This window comes from Ornithorhynchus anatinus, chromosome 4, assembly GCF_004115215.2.
Source record: "Ornithorhynchus anatinus isolate Pmale09 chromosome 4, mOrnAna1.pri.v4, whole genome shotgun sequence".
Classification (NCBI taxonomy): Eukaryota; Metazoa; Chordata; class Mammalia; order Monotremata; family Ornithorhynchidae; genus Ornithorhynchus; species Ornithorhynchus anatinus.
The window spans coordinates 65774067-65789859 of NC_041731.1; the positions used below are offsets into that span (position 1 = coordinate 65774067).

Consider the following 15793-nt stretch of genomic DNA (forward strand, 5'->3'; position numbering starts at 1 on the left):
CCTATTTATTTTGTTAATGAGATGTACATCACCTTGATTCTATTTATTGCTATTGTTCTTGTCCGTCTGTCTCCCCGGATTAGACTGTAAGCCCATCAAAGGGCAGGGACTGTCTCTATCTGTTACCAATTTGTACATTCCAAGTGCTTAGTACAGTGCTCTGCACATAGTAAGCGCTCAATAAATACTATTGAATGATTGAATGAAAAGAGGACCCAGAAGAGAGCCCTGAAGGACACCTACAATTAGGGGATGGATGGCAGGGAAAGACCCAATCATCAAAACTGAGAATGATTGGCCAAAGAAGTAAAAGGAAAATGAGGACTGGGTCAGACAAACCAAGAATAAATAGTGTTTCCAGGAAACAGGAGTGGTGCGTGGTGTCTAAGGCACTGGTGACCTTGGAAAGAGCCATCTAGGTGAGTAAAAGAAGCAGAAGCCAGATTGTAGGCAGTCAAGAGGGGAGATGGCAGAGAGGAATAGAGGTGGCTGGGGTATAAAATCAGTTGAAGGAGTTAGGATGATAATAGGAGGATGGAGATGGAGTGATAGGTGTGGGGTGCCAGAGAATCCAGAGAAGTAAAGAGGGCTTTGTAGGATATGGGAGATGTGGGGATTTTGGAAAGGCAGAGTGGAAGGAACCCCTAGAGCATGGAGAGTCAAAGATGGTTGTCAGGGAGGAAGAGCAGACACAGTGTTTTCAGGAGGTAAGAAGAGTTGGGCTTAGAGATACAGGTGGAGGGACTGGATTTTGATAGCTGATGTACTCTTAAGAGGTGGGCAAGAAGGATGAGAGAGTGGACATGGGAGTTTTTTGTTTTTGTTTTTCTTTTCTCTTTTTTTTAATTGTATTTGTCACTTACTATGTGACAGGCACTGTAATAAGTGCTGGGTTAGATACATGCTAATCAGGTTGGACACAGTCACTGTCCCACATGGGGCTCACAGTCATAATCTCTGTTTTACAGATGAAGTAACTGAAGCACAGAGAAAGTGAAGTGACTTTCCCAAGGTCACACAACAGATAAGTAATGGAACCAGGATTAGAACCTAGGTCCTCTGACTCCCAGTCCCGTGCTCTATCCACTAGATCATGCTGATTGTTGGGGACCAGAGATCTGATGAAATTAGGGGGGATCCCCCACATGATATTTTCAATTTTGTCAGAAAAGTATGTGGTAAAGTCATCAGGGGAGAAAAAAGAGGAAAAGGAAGTGGCGACACTCAGGTTTTAGGAGGGAGTTACAGGTCTGGAATATTTAGTGGGGACAATTGGCATCTAAGTCAATAAGGGGTGAGAAGTTATGCTGAATAGCAGAGAGAGCAGAGTTAGAGCAAGGATAATTGGAAGTAGCCAGACTCTGTTTCCTGGCCTTCTGCCAACAGTGCTCTGCAGCGCGAGTGCAGGAGCCGACAAGCATAGAGACAGCCATTCCAGAAATGTAGTAAGGCCAAGGCAAAAGATGGGGAACAGAGCTTGATGTTCCTCGCAATTCTCAATTCTCACCAGCTCCATTATGCTCCTCACAGTGGACATATTTGGGCATCATCTTTGTTCTAATCACCTCACAGCTCAAGGACATTTGTGGCGGGGGCGACGGCGGGGGGAGGGGGGGGAGGGAGAGAGATGAGGGGGAAGAAAAGAAGGAAGAAAGTGTGGGGACATCTCAATTCCTGAAGATGGAACATCCTGCTGTCATAGAATCAGAGAATAATATGGTCTTTAAAATTCACCTTTTAATCAATGTTGTATTTATGGAGTGCTTACTGTGTGCAAAGTACTGTATTAAGCACTTGGGAGAGTACAAAATAACGGAGTTAGTAGACATGTCCCCTGCCCACAGCAGGAGGCTTGCAGTCTTTTACAAATTTAAAGCAATAAATAGGAGAAGCCACATGGCGTAGTGGAGAGAGCACAGGCCGGGGAGTCAGAAGGTCATGGGTTACAATCCCGGCTCTGCCACCTCTGCTGTGTGACCTTGGGCAAGTCACTTTATTTCTATGTACCTCAGTTACCTCATCTGTGAAATGGGGATTGAGACTGTGAGCCCCACATGAGACAGGGACTGCATCCAACCCGATTTGCTTGTATTGACCCCAGAGCTTAGTACAGTGCCTAGCAGTCTTTTAAAAATTTAAAGCAATAAATAGGAGAAGCAGCAGGGCTCAGTGGAAAGAGCCTGGGCTTGGGAGTCGGATGTCATGGGTTCGAATCCCAGCTCTGCCACTTGTCAGCTGTGTGACTGTGGGCAAGTCACTTACCTTCTCTGGGCCTCAGTTACCCCATCTGTAAAATGGGGATTAAGACTGAGCCTCACGTGGGACAACCTGATTACCCTGTATCTACCCCAGGGCTTAGAACAGTGCTATGCACATAGTAAGCGCTTAACAAGTACCAACATTATTATTATTATTATTATGTGCTTAATGCCATTATTCTTATTATTATATAAATAGTTATCTCATCAAAGGATGCCGAACAGCTTCTGTTGCATGAGTAATGAAGTTCTTTGTAATTTATTATTAAAAATAATAATAATTGTGATATTTGTTAAGCACTCTTACTATGTGCCAAGCACTGTTCTAAGTGCTGGGGTAGATAAAAGGTAATCAGGTTTCAGGTAATCAGGTAAAAGGTAATCAGCTACGAGAAGCAGCGTAGCTCAGTGGAAAGAGCACGGGCTTTGGAGTCAGAGGTCATGAGTTCGAATCCCAGCTCTGCCACTTGTCAGCTGTGTGACTGTGGGCAAGTCACTTAACTTCTTTGTGCCTCAGTTACCTCATTTGTAAAATGGGGATTAAGACTGTGAGCCCCACGTGGGACATCCTGATTCCCCTGTGTCTACCCCAGCGCTTAGAACAGTGCTCGGCACATAGTAAGCGCTTAACAAATCCCAACATTATTATTATTAGGTTGTCCCATGTGGGGCTCACAGTCTTCATCCCCATTTTACAGATGAGGGAACTGAGGCACAGAGATATTAAGTGGCTTGCCCAAGGTCACACAGCAGACAAGTGGCAGAGAAGGGATTTAAAGCCCACATCCTCTGACTCCCAATCCTGATCTCTTTCCACTAAACCACGCTGCTTCTCTAATAATCTAGGTCTTCCTAAGATTTACCAATAAAGGGATTTTGGGTCTAAGTTAATTGACTAATGCTTCCTCCCCAGAGCAGATGTTAGTGAAACACAGGCAGGGTCACTGGCTGGGGAGGTAAATTTGGTGGAAGAAAGGCTTCTGCTCACTCTACAGTGCTCAGGGACTGGTGAACTGTGGGGGAAGGTAGAGCCCCAAATGGGTCCCCTGGAAGAAAGATTTTCTGGTTGGGGTGCTTGAAGGAGTAGAGCTACCCTTCTGGAATGTCATTCCTCTCCTTAAGTTGCCTTTTGTTTGGAAACAGGTCTTGAGAATGTGCTCGGCTCTGGGACTTCCACATACCCATATCAGTAAAGGCAGTCGGAAGAAAGTGCGGTAACTGAGAGAGGGAATCCCTGGAGACAGAGTATCCTGCTGTCGTAGAATCATAATATAATGTGGTCTTTAAAAATGCACCCATTTACAACTTTTACAAATCGGTTTTATTCCAGTCTGGTTCCAGCTGACCTGTCTCCAGTTCTGTTTTTTAAAAAAAGCTTCCCTCTACTGCTGCTCCCCTGACCAAGTTCCACAATGCCGTTGTGCCATTAGTGTTCAAAGGGACCTGGGAGAGACATGCCAGAGTTCGGGGAAGAAGTTATAGAAATTCAATTCAATTCAATAGAATTTATTGAGTGCTTATGATGTGCAGAGCACTGTACTAAGCGCTTGGAATGTACAATTTGGCAACAGATGGAGACAATCCCTGCCCATTGATGGACTTACAGTCTAATCGGGGGAGACAGACAAAAACAATAGCAATATATAGAATCAAGGGAATGTACATCTCATTAACAAAATAAATAGGGTAATAAAAATATACACAAATGAGCGGACGAGCACAGTGCTGAGGGAAGGAGAAGGGAGTGGGGAGGAGCAGAGGGAAAGTGGGGGAAAGGGGACTTAGCTGAGGGGAGGTGAAGGGAGGGGCAGAGAAGCAGCAGAGGGAAAAGGGGAAGCTCAGTCTGGGAAGGCCTCTTGGAGTAGGTGAGCTCTCAGTAGGGCTTTGAAGAGGGGAAGAGAGTTTGTTGGAGGTGAGAACGGAGGGCATTCCAGGACAGCGGGAGGATGTGGGCCAGGGGTTGATGGCGGGATAGGCGAGAATGGGGGAGGGTGAGGAGCGAGGGTCAGGGATCTCCCTGGAGAAGGGTTCCAGGCTGGTCCTAACACTGTCAAACCACCCCTGTGACATCAACATGCTGTGCTTCAGCCCGGTAGAACATGGGTGACTTCATGTGCATCATCTTGCCCTGAATTTGGGGGACATGTCAGTGGTCAGCCACACCACTAGGCCTGCTGAATCTTTAACTTTGCTTATCTATAAATAATTCATTACTGCCTGCTTGATTTTTCAGTAGGCATATACCACATGAAAGTACATTTAAAATGAGATGAGGATGGTATTTGTTAAATGTTTACTGTGTTTCAAACACTGATCTAAGCTCTGGGGTAGATACAAGATAATCAAGATGGAGGCAGTCCCTGTCCCACAAGGGGCTCACAGTCTTAATCCCCATTTTACAGTTGCAGTAAGTGAGGCACAGAGAAGTTAAGTTGTTTGTCCAAGGTCACACAGCAGACATGTGGTGGAGTCAGGATTAGAACCCAGGTCCTTTTGACTCCCAGGCCCATGCTCTTTCCACTTAGGAGGAGCAGCGTGGCTTATTGTTATTGCATCTTTCCATTATGCAAGGCAACAGTAGGGAGAGATAATAGTGGCTTACCATGTCATAAACTGTGTTTTATTTCTGTGCCCTGAGAACAAAATCCCCTTCCCTTCCATTTAAAACATTCAATCAATCATATTTTTTGAGTGCATATTGTGTTCAGAGGCCTGTACTAATTGCTTGGGAGAAACAAGATAATGTAATTGATGCATTCCTTGTTCACAACAAGCTTGCAGTCTACGGGGGAGACAGACTTTAATATAAATTATGGCTATGTACATAAGTGCTGTGGGGCTGGGATGGGGGATGAATAAATGAAGCAAGTCAGGGAGATGCAAAAGGGAGTGGAAGAGGAAATGAGGGCTTAGGGAAGGCCTGTTGGAGGAGATGTGCCTTTATTAAGGCTTTGAAGTGGGTGAGAGTATTGTATGTTGGATATGAGGAGGGAGGGTGTTCATTCAAGTGTATTTATCGAGCGCTTACTGTGTGCAGAGCACTGTACTTAGCACAGGTGTTGCAGGCTACTGTTAGAATGTAGGTGAGAGGTAGGTGGTGAAATAAGATGAGATCGAGGTACTGTGAGTAGCTTGGCATTAGAGTGGCCTCACGGCTTTGGATGGGTCTACAGAGAATGGATCACTGGGGCAAGATCAGGTTAATAATAATAATAATAATTTTGGTATTTAAGCGTTGACTATGTGTCAGGCACTGTACTAAGCACTGGGGTGGGTACAAGCAAATCGGGTTGGACACAGTCCCTACCTCATGTGGGGCTCACAGTATTAATCCTCATTTTATAGGTGAGGATTCAGAGGCACAGAGAAGTGAAGTGACTTGCCCAAGGTCACATAGCAGATAAGTGGTGGAACAGGGATTAAAACCCAGGACCTTATTACTCCCAGTCTTGTGCTCTGCATGTGGGCTGAGTAGTGGTAGGAGGGGGCAAGGTGAAATTTGGTGTTTCCTTCCTCATAAAATAATATATATGGTTTAGCATAATTAACAATATGTGTTGGAGAGACCAAACTAAAACCTTTTGATTGGAGAGAGGGCATTTCTTCAAGGTTGGGGCTGAGGTTACTGTTGGAACAGCTCACACTTAGCTTACCTAATTACACAGTGTTTGAACTGGAAAATTAAATGTACTAAGATCTCTAGCTCTTTAATAAGCCCTCTAGAGTTGAGATCCCCTTCCCTTTTCTTCCCTTCTTTTCACCTTTTCTCTGCTACCCTATGAATTGTTTTCTTTTATTGAGGGTTCTCTTATTTTCAATTTATATTGAACTTTCTAGGTCTATCTCTCTTCCTTTTTGGCTTTCTTTTTCCTTTCCGACTCTCCGGTCTAACGCCCAAGCAACCTTTTCTTCCTTAAGTGTCAGAAACTCGTTTTCATTTAGAGTATCTCTTAGCAAAATGTCAGTGAGGGAGGAAGGAGGAGGTAAGGAGAAAGATCCGTGGGGCACTTGGACTGAAACAGCTACTTTTTCCACTGGAGAATAAGAATAAATTGGAGTTTGGGGAAAATAATGGCTTATGGGACTCCTTGCAGTTTTTCAGAACCTTTAGTTTCCCTTCCCCCCTACTCCTAGCTTCTTCTACATGTGAATATGGGAGGAAGAAGAAGCTCGTCATAGGCAGGGTTAGTGTCTCGACCCTCTCTCGACCCCACTTCCCCTTCCACTTATCGCCCTATCTCCTTACTACCCTTCCTTTCCAAAATCCTAGAACAAGTCGTCTACAATTGCTGCTTAGAATTCCTTAACTCCCATTCTCTCCTGGACCCCCTCCAATCTGGCTTCCGTCCCCTCCACTCTACCAAGACTGCTCTCTCTAAGGTCACCCGTGACCTCCTTCTTGCCAAATCCAATGGCTCCTACTCCATTCTAATCCTCCTTGACCTCTCTGCTGCCTTTGACACTGTCGACCATGCCCTCCTCCTCCACACCTTATCTCACCTTGGCTTCACGGACTCTGTCCTCTCCTGGTTCTCCTCTTATCTCTCTGGCCGGTCATTCTTGGTCTCCTTCGCAGGCGCCTCTTCCCCTTCCCATCCTTTAACTGTTGGAGTTCCTCAAGGGTCAGTCCTTGGCCCTCTTCTGTTCTCCATTTACACTCACTCCCTCGGTGAACTCATTCGCTCTCACGGCTTTGACTACCATCTCTACGCAGATGACACGCAGATCTACATCTCCGCCCCTGTCCTCTCCCCCTCCCTTCAGGCTCGCATCTCCTCCTGCCTCCGGGATGTCTCCACCTGGATGTCGGCCCGCCACCTAAAACTCAACATGAGCAAGACTGAGCTCCTCATCTTCCCTTCCAAGCCCGGTCCTCTCCCAGACTTCCGTATCACCGCGGATGGCCCGACCATCCTTCCCGTCTCTCGGGCCCGCGATCTCGGTGTCATCTTTGACTCATCTCTCTCGTTCACCCCACACATCCTATCCGTTACCGAGACCTGCCGGTTTCACCTTTACAATATCGCCAAGATCCGCCCTTTCCTCTCCACCCAAACGGCTACCTTACTGCTACGGGCTCTCGTTATATCCCGGCTAGACTACTGTGTCAGACTTCTCTCTGATCTCCCTTCCTCCTCTCTCGCCCCGCTCCAGTCTATTCTTCACTCTGCTGCCCAGCTCATCTTCCCGCAGAAACGCTCTGGGCATGTCACTCCCCTTCTTAAACACCTCCAGTGGTTGCCTATCAACCTCCGCTCCAAACAAAAACTCCTCATTCTAGGCTTCGAGGCTCTCCATCACCTTGCCCCTTCCTACCTCTCCTCCCTTCTCTCTTTCTACCGCCCATCCCACACGCTCTGCTCCTCTGCCGCCCACCTCCTCACCGCCCCTCGGTTTCGCCTATCCCGCCGTTGACTCCTAGGCCACGTCCTCCCGCGGTCCTAGAACACCCTCCCTCCTCACCTCCGCCAGGCTAATTCTCTTCCCCTCTTCAAAACCCTACTTAAAACTCACCTCCTCCAAGAGGCCTTCCCAGACTGAGCTCCTCTTCTCCCTCTACTCCCTCTACCACCCCCCTTCACCTCTCCGCAGCTTAACCCTCTTTTCCCCCCATCTCCCTCTGCTCCTCCCCCTCTCCCTTCCCATCCCCTCAGCACTGTACTCGTCTGCTCAACTGTATATATTTCCATTACCCTATTTATTTTGTTAATGAAATGTACATCGCCTTGATTCTATTTAGTTGCCATTGTTTTTATGAGATGCTCTTCCCCTTGACTCTATTTACTGCCATTGTTCTTGTCTGTCTGTCTCCACCAATTAGACTGTAAGCCCATCAAACGGCAGGGACTGTCTCTATCTGTTGCCGACTTGTTCATTCCAAGCACTTAGTACAGTGCTCTGCACATAGTAAGCACTCAATAAATACTATTGAATGAATGAATGAAGGTCTACCAATTATGTTAGTATTGTACACCCCCAGGAGCTTAGTCCCCTCTCAGGATCACACCTGAAGAGTTTCCAGTTCTCTACCAGTCTCGGCTACGGGAGGGAGAGTCAAGCAGAGGCATACCAATTCCATTTCTAGCTTTTCCAGTGGCTAGTGAGTGGAAGACAATCTTCTACAAGTCAAAACTCACCTGTGCTGGGCAGCAGCAGCATGGGAGAGATTCGAGGGCAGAGACTCAAGTTTACTGCGTGGAAGGAGGCAATGGTAAATTCCATATTTTGACCAAGAAAACTCTATGGATACACTACCAGAATGATTACAGATGGAGAGCGGGGCATTCTGGGAGAGATTTATCCGTGGTGTCGCTATGGGTTGGAAACGATTCGATGGCATAAGACAAGAGCCTAGTACAGCACTCTGCAGACAGTAAGTGCTCAATAAATACGATTGACTGAGTTCTTAGAACCGCTCTACTCTGCCCTGTGCTTCCCATTATCTTCCTTCTTTGTAATCACACCCTTGCAGAGTGATTGGGAGTGAGGTCCCTGATTCTGTCCCATAATCCCATCCTCTTTGAGGCCTGGACTTGTGAGATCTCTCTGGGTAGACATTGAAGGGTAGTGAAAATAATAATGATGGCATTTGTTAAGCGCTTACTATGTGCAAAGCACTGTTCTAAGCACTGGGGGGATACAAGGTGATCAGACTGTCCCACGTGGGACTCACAGTCTTAGTCCCCATTTTACAGATGAGATCACTGAGGCTCAGAGAAGTTAAGTGACTCGCCCAAAGACAAGGGGCCGAGCCGGGATTAGAACCCACGACATCTGACTCCCAAGCCTGGGCTCTTTCCACTGAGCCACGCTGAGTGAAAAGAGTAGTGGTCTCTTTAGGAAGAGTCTAGTTATTCCAGCTATTCATCCAAAAGTGGGTAACCATCAAATGAGACCACAAGGATGAGCTATGTCACATCCCTTTTCCAGATTATTTCTACCCTCTTTGCAGACTGGGAGCTAGTGTTTTTCCTGTGCATATATAGCCAGATTAAGCTCCGCTTCCACTGCCAGCACATAGTTGGTCCAGAACCTTAATGCAAGAAAACAATCGTACATCCCCAGCAGTAAGATTACCAGCTCTGAAAAACAAGATATGGGGCTGTAATTCTAAAAGAGATTATAAAGTTTAAATTCTGTATTGTACTTTATGGGCACAGTTGTGTTTCAGCCTTCTAGGATCCTTCCTGGAGCTCTGAGATTGATTCTGCTTTATGACATCAGTTTAAATTTAAAGCGACCCTGGCCTCTGGAAAATTACAAGAAAGCAAGGACTTCTAAGGTGGTTTGTTTTTTGACTAGGAGATGAATGAGCAAAATAAGAGTACCATGATCCAATAGAATGGAAAAAAAAATATCCTGGTATTAGGCACCAAAGGGTAAATTCCAGGGATTGGTGATGTCCTCATGGAGTGAGATTAAGGTTGCAGATGGAGCTAAAGAAGACAGTAGCCACTACCCACCCTATCTTGAGATACAAAAGCTCACTTGTGCTTTTCAGTTAAATATCCAGATGCTTACTAAATTATCTACAGTAACCCAGAGTAATCTAGCCTTCCACCACACACTGACCAAATTCTGGTGTGACAATAATTTGAGATGCAAGTAAAAAGCAGTGTTGGATTCTAGTCCAAGATTATTTTGCAAAGAAAGACATAAAAACTAAAAACAACCTATTTCAAAAAGCTGGATAAACAAGATTGAAGTTTGACCTATGAGGTGACCCCATTTGGCCTAGCAATTGTTAATATGGTCTTTGAATCACGGTGAATAATCTTAAATATTAGAGGTAGTGCCATTCAGAGGGACAATAGAATTTCCAGATTTTAGTGGTCTTCAGATACAAGTTTCTTTTAGCATGATTTTGGTTTACTTTAATAAGGAAATAGTTCTCATACTTGACTAAATTTAAGAAAATCAGTTTTCCTATCAAAATCATTATTTCTTAGATTAAGAAGACTGATGCCAGTGACGAAAGTGAAGTCTATTTCAATCTCATCTTTAAAAGATGAAGTAGATTTTTCTCATGAAAAAAAATCTGACCCATTAATTGTTCAGAATTGTTTAGGTTAAGATTAACAGATCATTAAATAAATAATAATGATAATAACAATAGTGATTGTGGTATTTGTTAAGCACTTATGTGCTAAACACTGTACTAAACCCTAGGGTAGAGGGGAAAAAAAAATCAAGTTGGACACAGTCTGTGTCTCACATGAGGCTCACAGTCTAAGGAGGAGGAAAAATAGGTGTTTAACAGAAATTTTACAGAGGAGGAAACTGAGACACAGAGAAGTTTAATGACTGGCCCAAAGTCACACAGTAGCAAATGGTGGAGCAGAATTAAAAAACATGTCCTTTGATTTTCAGGCTCGTGCTCTTCTCGCTAGGCCACGCTGCTTCGATGAAAGCTATTTTCTTGTTTTTATGCAATGTCATCTGCTTCATTGTTATCATATTAAAAAAAAGATGGTGAGAGGTAATTTTGAAGACATTTCTTTGATGTCAATTAATGAGCATATTTTATGCTGCTAGTAGTAGTAGACTATTTAGTGGCAGCACAAGAAAATTATTTATTGAGTGTCCCCTTCGTGCTGTGTACTGGTTTAGGTACTGGGGAAATCCAGAATAATGAAGTGATATGTTCCCTAGCCAATGAGCCTCTAATGAGGGTGACAAATATAAAAGTATTCACAGCTAAAATGATCAAATTCATAATTATGAAAGATTTTCCATTCACTAGAAGTGGGGTGCCCCAGACAGTCATGGAATCCCCACTACACTTGGCACCAGGACTCTTTTTTGCATAATGCTGAACTCTTTCTATAGGTAAAACAAAATGTTCTGCCTCCTTTTTTATATGTATATATGCTATGGGTTCAATGCTTACTATGTGCCAGGCACTGTTTTAAGCGCTGGGGTAGTGTCAAGGTAATCAGATTGGACCCAGTCCGTGTCCCACAAAAGGCTCACAGCCTTAATCCCTTTCTTACAGATGAGATAACAGATGGCTGAAGAAGTTAAGTGACTCGCCCAGGGTCACGCAGCAGATAAGTGGTGAAACTGTATTTGGAACCCAGACCCTTTTGACTCCCAGGCCTTTGCTCTATCCACTAGGCATGTTGCCTCTTTTCATTCAGCACCAATTATCCTGGGGTACGAGTCCCGCCGTCTGCGTTAGCTGCAGACAACATGCGGCTGTCTTCCTCCTGCCATTGGCACAGCCTCTCCCTGGAAGCTCAGGACATCGAGTCTCCCCCTCTAGATTGCAAGCTCCCTGTGGGCAGGAAATGCGTCTATCACCTCTATTATATTGTACTCTCCCAAGCAGTTAATACAGTGCTCTGCACACAGTAAGTACTCAGTAGATATGATGATTGATAAGTTGAAGAGTCCACTCCTGCCACAGAGCTGGGCTCAGACCATCACTTCTTGCCTCTGAGACATTTTGGGTCCATCTCATCCCTTCCCAGTCCCTCAAGCTTGCAGTTTCCTCTTCCTTCAGACTGTCTCCACTTATGGCTCTCAACCAGCCAGTGCTTGGGATAATAATAATAATTGCAGCATTTGTTAAGCACTTACTTTGTGCCAGGCACCATACTAAGTGCTGGGCACTGTACTAAGCTCTGAGATGAAGCTGAGGGTTCTGGTTCCAATTTTTTTTTCTTCCTTCCTTACATGCGATGTGAGTGAACTGGGTTGTAGTGAAAGAGGAGTGAGATTAGGGAGGAAGGGGAGACCTGACTCTGTGCCTTAAACCTAATGGTAAGGAGTATCTCATGCGCAGGTGGATTGGAAACCACTGGAGGTTTTGAGGAGTGGGGGATGTACACAGAATGTTTTTTTTTTATTTTTTAGAAAACTGATCTGGGGAGCATAATTAAGTAAGGAATGGAGGTGGGAGAGGCTGGAGGCAGGGAGGTCAGAGAGGAGGCTGAGGTAGTAGTCAAGGTGGAAAATGACAAGTGCCTGGAACAGCTTGGTTGGAGAGAAAGGAGAGGATTCTTGAGATGTAAAGGTAGAACCTACAGGATTTGGTGACCACTTCAAGGCTAGCTTTTTTGACTAGCTCATGCTGCTTCTCATTGCATGGTGTTGTCCATAGTGATGGCAAAGTTGTGGGGTAGAGCAGGTTTGTGTGGGAAGATGAGAAGTTCTGTTTTGAATATGTTAAATTTAAGGAACTGGTAGTACATCCAAGTAGAGATGTCCTGAAGTCAGAAGGAAAATCGAGACTGCAGAGGAAAGAGGAAAGACTGAAGAGGTAGATTTGGGAATCATCACCCATAAAGAGATGGTATTTAAAGCCATGGGAGTGAATGAAATCTCCAGATTTGGCGACTCATTGTGGTTTCCCTATAATACATTCAGGTTTTCAAAATCGATCAATTCCACTTCCTGTCTGGAAAATGTGATCATATTCTGTCAGGGTAACATTTGGAAATTTGAGGTAAATGACATAATGTTTTCATATTGTGTCTATTTCTAGATAAGGGCTCCACCATCATCATCATCATCAGTGTATTTCCTGAGCATTTTGCTGTGTGCAGAACACCCTCCTAAGCGCTGGGAAGGTACAACAGAGTTGGTAGCCACATTCCCTACCCATAATGAGCCTACAGTCTACAGCGGGAGAGGCATTTGGAAATCACTGAGCAGAGAGGTCTCAGCCAGGCTGAGAAGTTTTCAAGTTGTTCCTTGATCTGCTGATGCTGATGTGTGAGGGCTAGAGTCTATTTGCTGTTTTACCAACACAAGGGAAGAGCTCCTCTTCCTTTTTATCAAGTACTGAGTGCATAGTGTGTACAGGACACTGTACTAAGCATGTGGGAGAGTACAGCAATGTCACAGACACATCCCCTGCCCACAGCGAGCTTAGTCTAGAAGGGGAGAGCGACATTATAAATAAATAAATTATATAAATAAATACATTATAAATAAATTCCGGGAATGTTCTTTAGTGCTGTGGGGCTGGGGGTTGAAGTGGGGATGAATGAAGGGAGCAAGTCTGGGCAATGCAGAAGAGAGTGGGGAAAAGAGGAAATGAGGAAATGAGCTGAGGAAAATTTATATCTACACAATTAAGGACATCCACAGGATTGGCTGCAGGTAGAACAAATCAAAAGTCCCATTGCCCCTGGTAGCTGAGATTGAAAGAACCTCAGTAAACAATGCCTTAAGGTCTCTGTGACTCTGGAGCTGTTTCTTGGGTAAGATGATCGGATATGCTGCTGAACTGGGGACAGCCTTAAACGCTATAAAGTTTGTCCTACCGCATATATATATATATATATATATATATGTTTGTACATCTATGATTCTATTTATTTTGATGATATTGATGCCAGACTACTTGCTTTGTTTTGCTGTCTCCCCCTTTTAGCCCGTGAGCCCGCTATTGGGCAGAGATTGTCTCTATCAGTTGCTGAATTGTACATTCCAAGCGCTTAGTACAGTACAGTGCTCTGTACACAGTAAGCACTCAATAAATTTGATTGAATGAATGAATTCATTAGGTGTTTAGGAAACATATGCCTGGAAAGAACAGTGCCCATGGAGGACAGTGTTTCAAAAAGAACCACAAATGGCTGACCAAAATCTGCATACTTTTGTCCAAAGGGAGGTTTTACACAGAGAAGGAGATATTGTACTTGTTGTAAGCATTTCCTAAATTTCCTCATCTCGTTGGGGAAGGAGATAAAAATAATAAAAGTAACAGCTGAAGGGAATATATTCTGAGAGGAGGTGGAGAAGCAGGAAACAGCTCATTGTGGGCAGGGAATGTGTCAGTTATTGTTATATTGTACTCTCCCTAGTGTTTGGTATAGTGCTCTGCACACAGTAAGCTCTCAAAAAATGCAACTGATTGACTGACTGACCAGGACCACCACCATCTGTGCAACACCTTGGACAACTGGACCAAGAACACCCACAATTGTAGCGTGTTTATCTTTATGGTATTTAAGTGCTCACTGTGTGTGAAACCCTGTCCTAAACTTTGAGGTAGATACAGTAAATTAGGTTGGACACAGTCCCTATCCCACATAAGGGAGAACAGGAGAACTGAGGCACTGAGAAATAAAGTGACTTGCCTGAAGTCACACAGCAGAGCTGCAATTAGAACCCAGGTCCTCTGACTCCCAGGCCCGTGCTCTTTCCACTAGGCCATCTTGCTGCTTCAGATGAGGAAGCCTCACTCATCTCAGGTGTGTTGGCAACCCCTGTGACTTTCCGGAGTCCTAAAATGATGACTTTCAGGTCTCAGCACTTTGAAGACTTTCTCCTCTCACTCTCCACTCCCTTAAGGTCCCCACCCCTATCGTCTTTACACTCAGAGTGACTGGTACTGCTTGGAGCTGCCCTCTTCCCTGGACATTCGGGGTGATGGCCGCAGTGTTAATCTACAGCTCCTTCAGCTAATTGGTCATTTTTATTGAATGTTTACTGTGTGCAGAGCACTGTAATAAGCTCTTGGGGGAGTACAATCTAACAGTATAACAGACACATTCCCTTCCCACAACAAGCTTACAGTCTGGAGGCAAAAGGACTAGAAGGAGTAAGACCACTGCCATGAGAATTGGAGCCCCCTCTCCTCTAGCTGCTTCCCCTTTGTCTTCCAATAAGCCCAAAGTCTCCCTCACTGAAAAAGAGGTGACTCCTTTGACTCCATTGCACAGCTACTAGCCCACCTCCCAGTTCTCATTCATTCATTCAATTGTATTTATTGAGCACTTACTGTGTGCAGAGCACTGTTCTAAGCGCTTGGAATGTGCAATTAGGCAACAGAGACAATCCCTGCCCAACAACGGGCTGACAGTCTAAAAGAAACTCCCCTAATGAGTTTATTCACATAACTAGAAAGCAATGTGATCTAGTAGAAAGTGCATGGTCTGGGAGTCAGAAGACATGGTTTCTAGTCCTGGCTCTGCCACTTGTCTGCTCCATGCCTTGGAGCAGGTCACTTCAGTTCTCTGGCCACAGTTACCTCATCTGTAAAATGGAGATTGAGAATGTGAACCCCATGTGAGACAGAGGACTGTGACCCAACCTGATTAGCTTGTGTCTACTCCAGTTCATACTACAGTGCCTGGCATATAGTATGGGCTTAACAAATATAAAAACCAAAACAAGACAAAAAAAGCAAAAAGCATTTTCTCTCTACCAACTCTTTTCTCAACTCCATTCAATCTGGACTTCACCCCTTTCATTTTATGATCCCATTCTCCAAGATATCCAATCACCTTCTTCTAGCTCAACCTAATGGGCTCCACTCTGTCCTAATTCACAATCTCTGTACTCCCTTTGATACTATTGACCACTCCCTCCTTCTAGGAACTCCTTCTGGTCTTGACTTTTATGATAAAAACTCACTTGACTTTTTTTCTTTCTGCTCCTTAGTTTCAATTAAACAATAGAATGTACTGAGCGCCTACTGTTTGCAGAGCAATGGACTAAGTACTAGTGTAATAGAATTAGAGCTTACAGCCTAGCAGGAGATACGAACAATAAATGAGTTAGGGATAAGTAGAGGAGTT

The 15793-nt window shown here is 44.6% G+C and overlaps 1 protein-coding gene and 1 non-coding gene across 24 annotated transcripts in view; both read left to right on the plus strand.

The window, feature by feature from the left end:
* The window catches only part of RIMS2 (regulating synaptic membrane exocytosis 2), a 695597-nt gene that overhangs the window by 229018 nt on the left and 450786 nt on the right, over positions 1–15793 (plus strand). The gene's annotated exons all lie outside the window — the stretch shown is intronic.
* On the plus strand, positions 8248–8385 carry LOC114811755. The gene has a single exon (XR_003759451.1). It is a non-coding gene; the product is annotated as a small nucleolar RNA SNORA7 (small nucleolar RNA).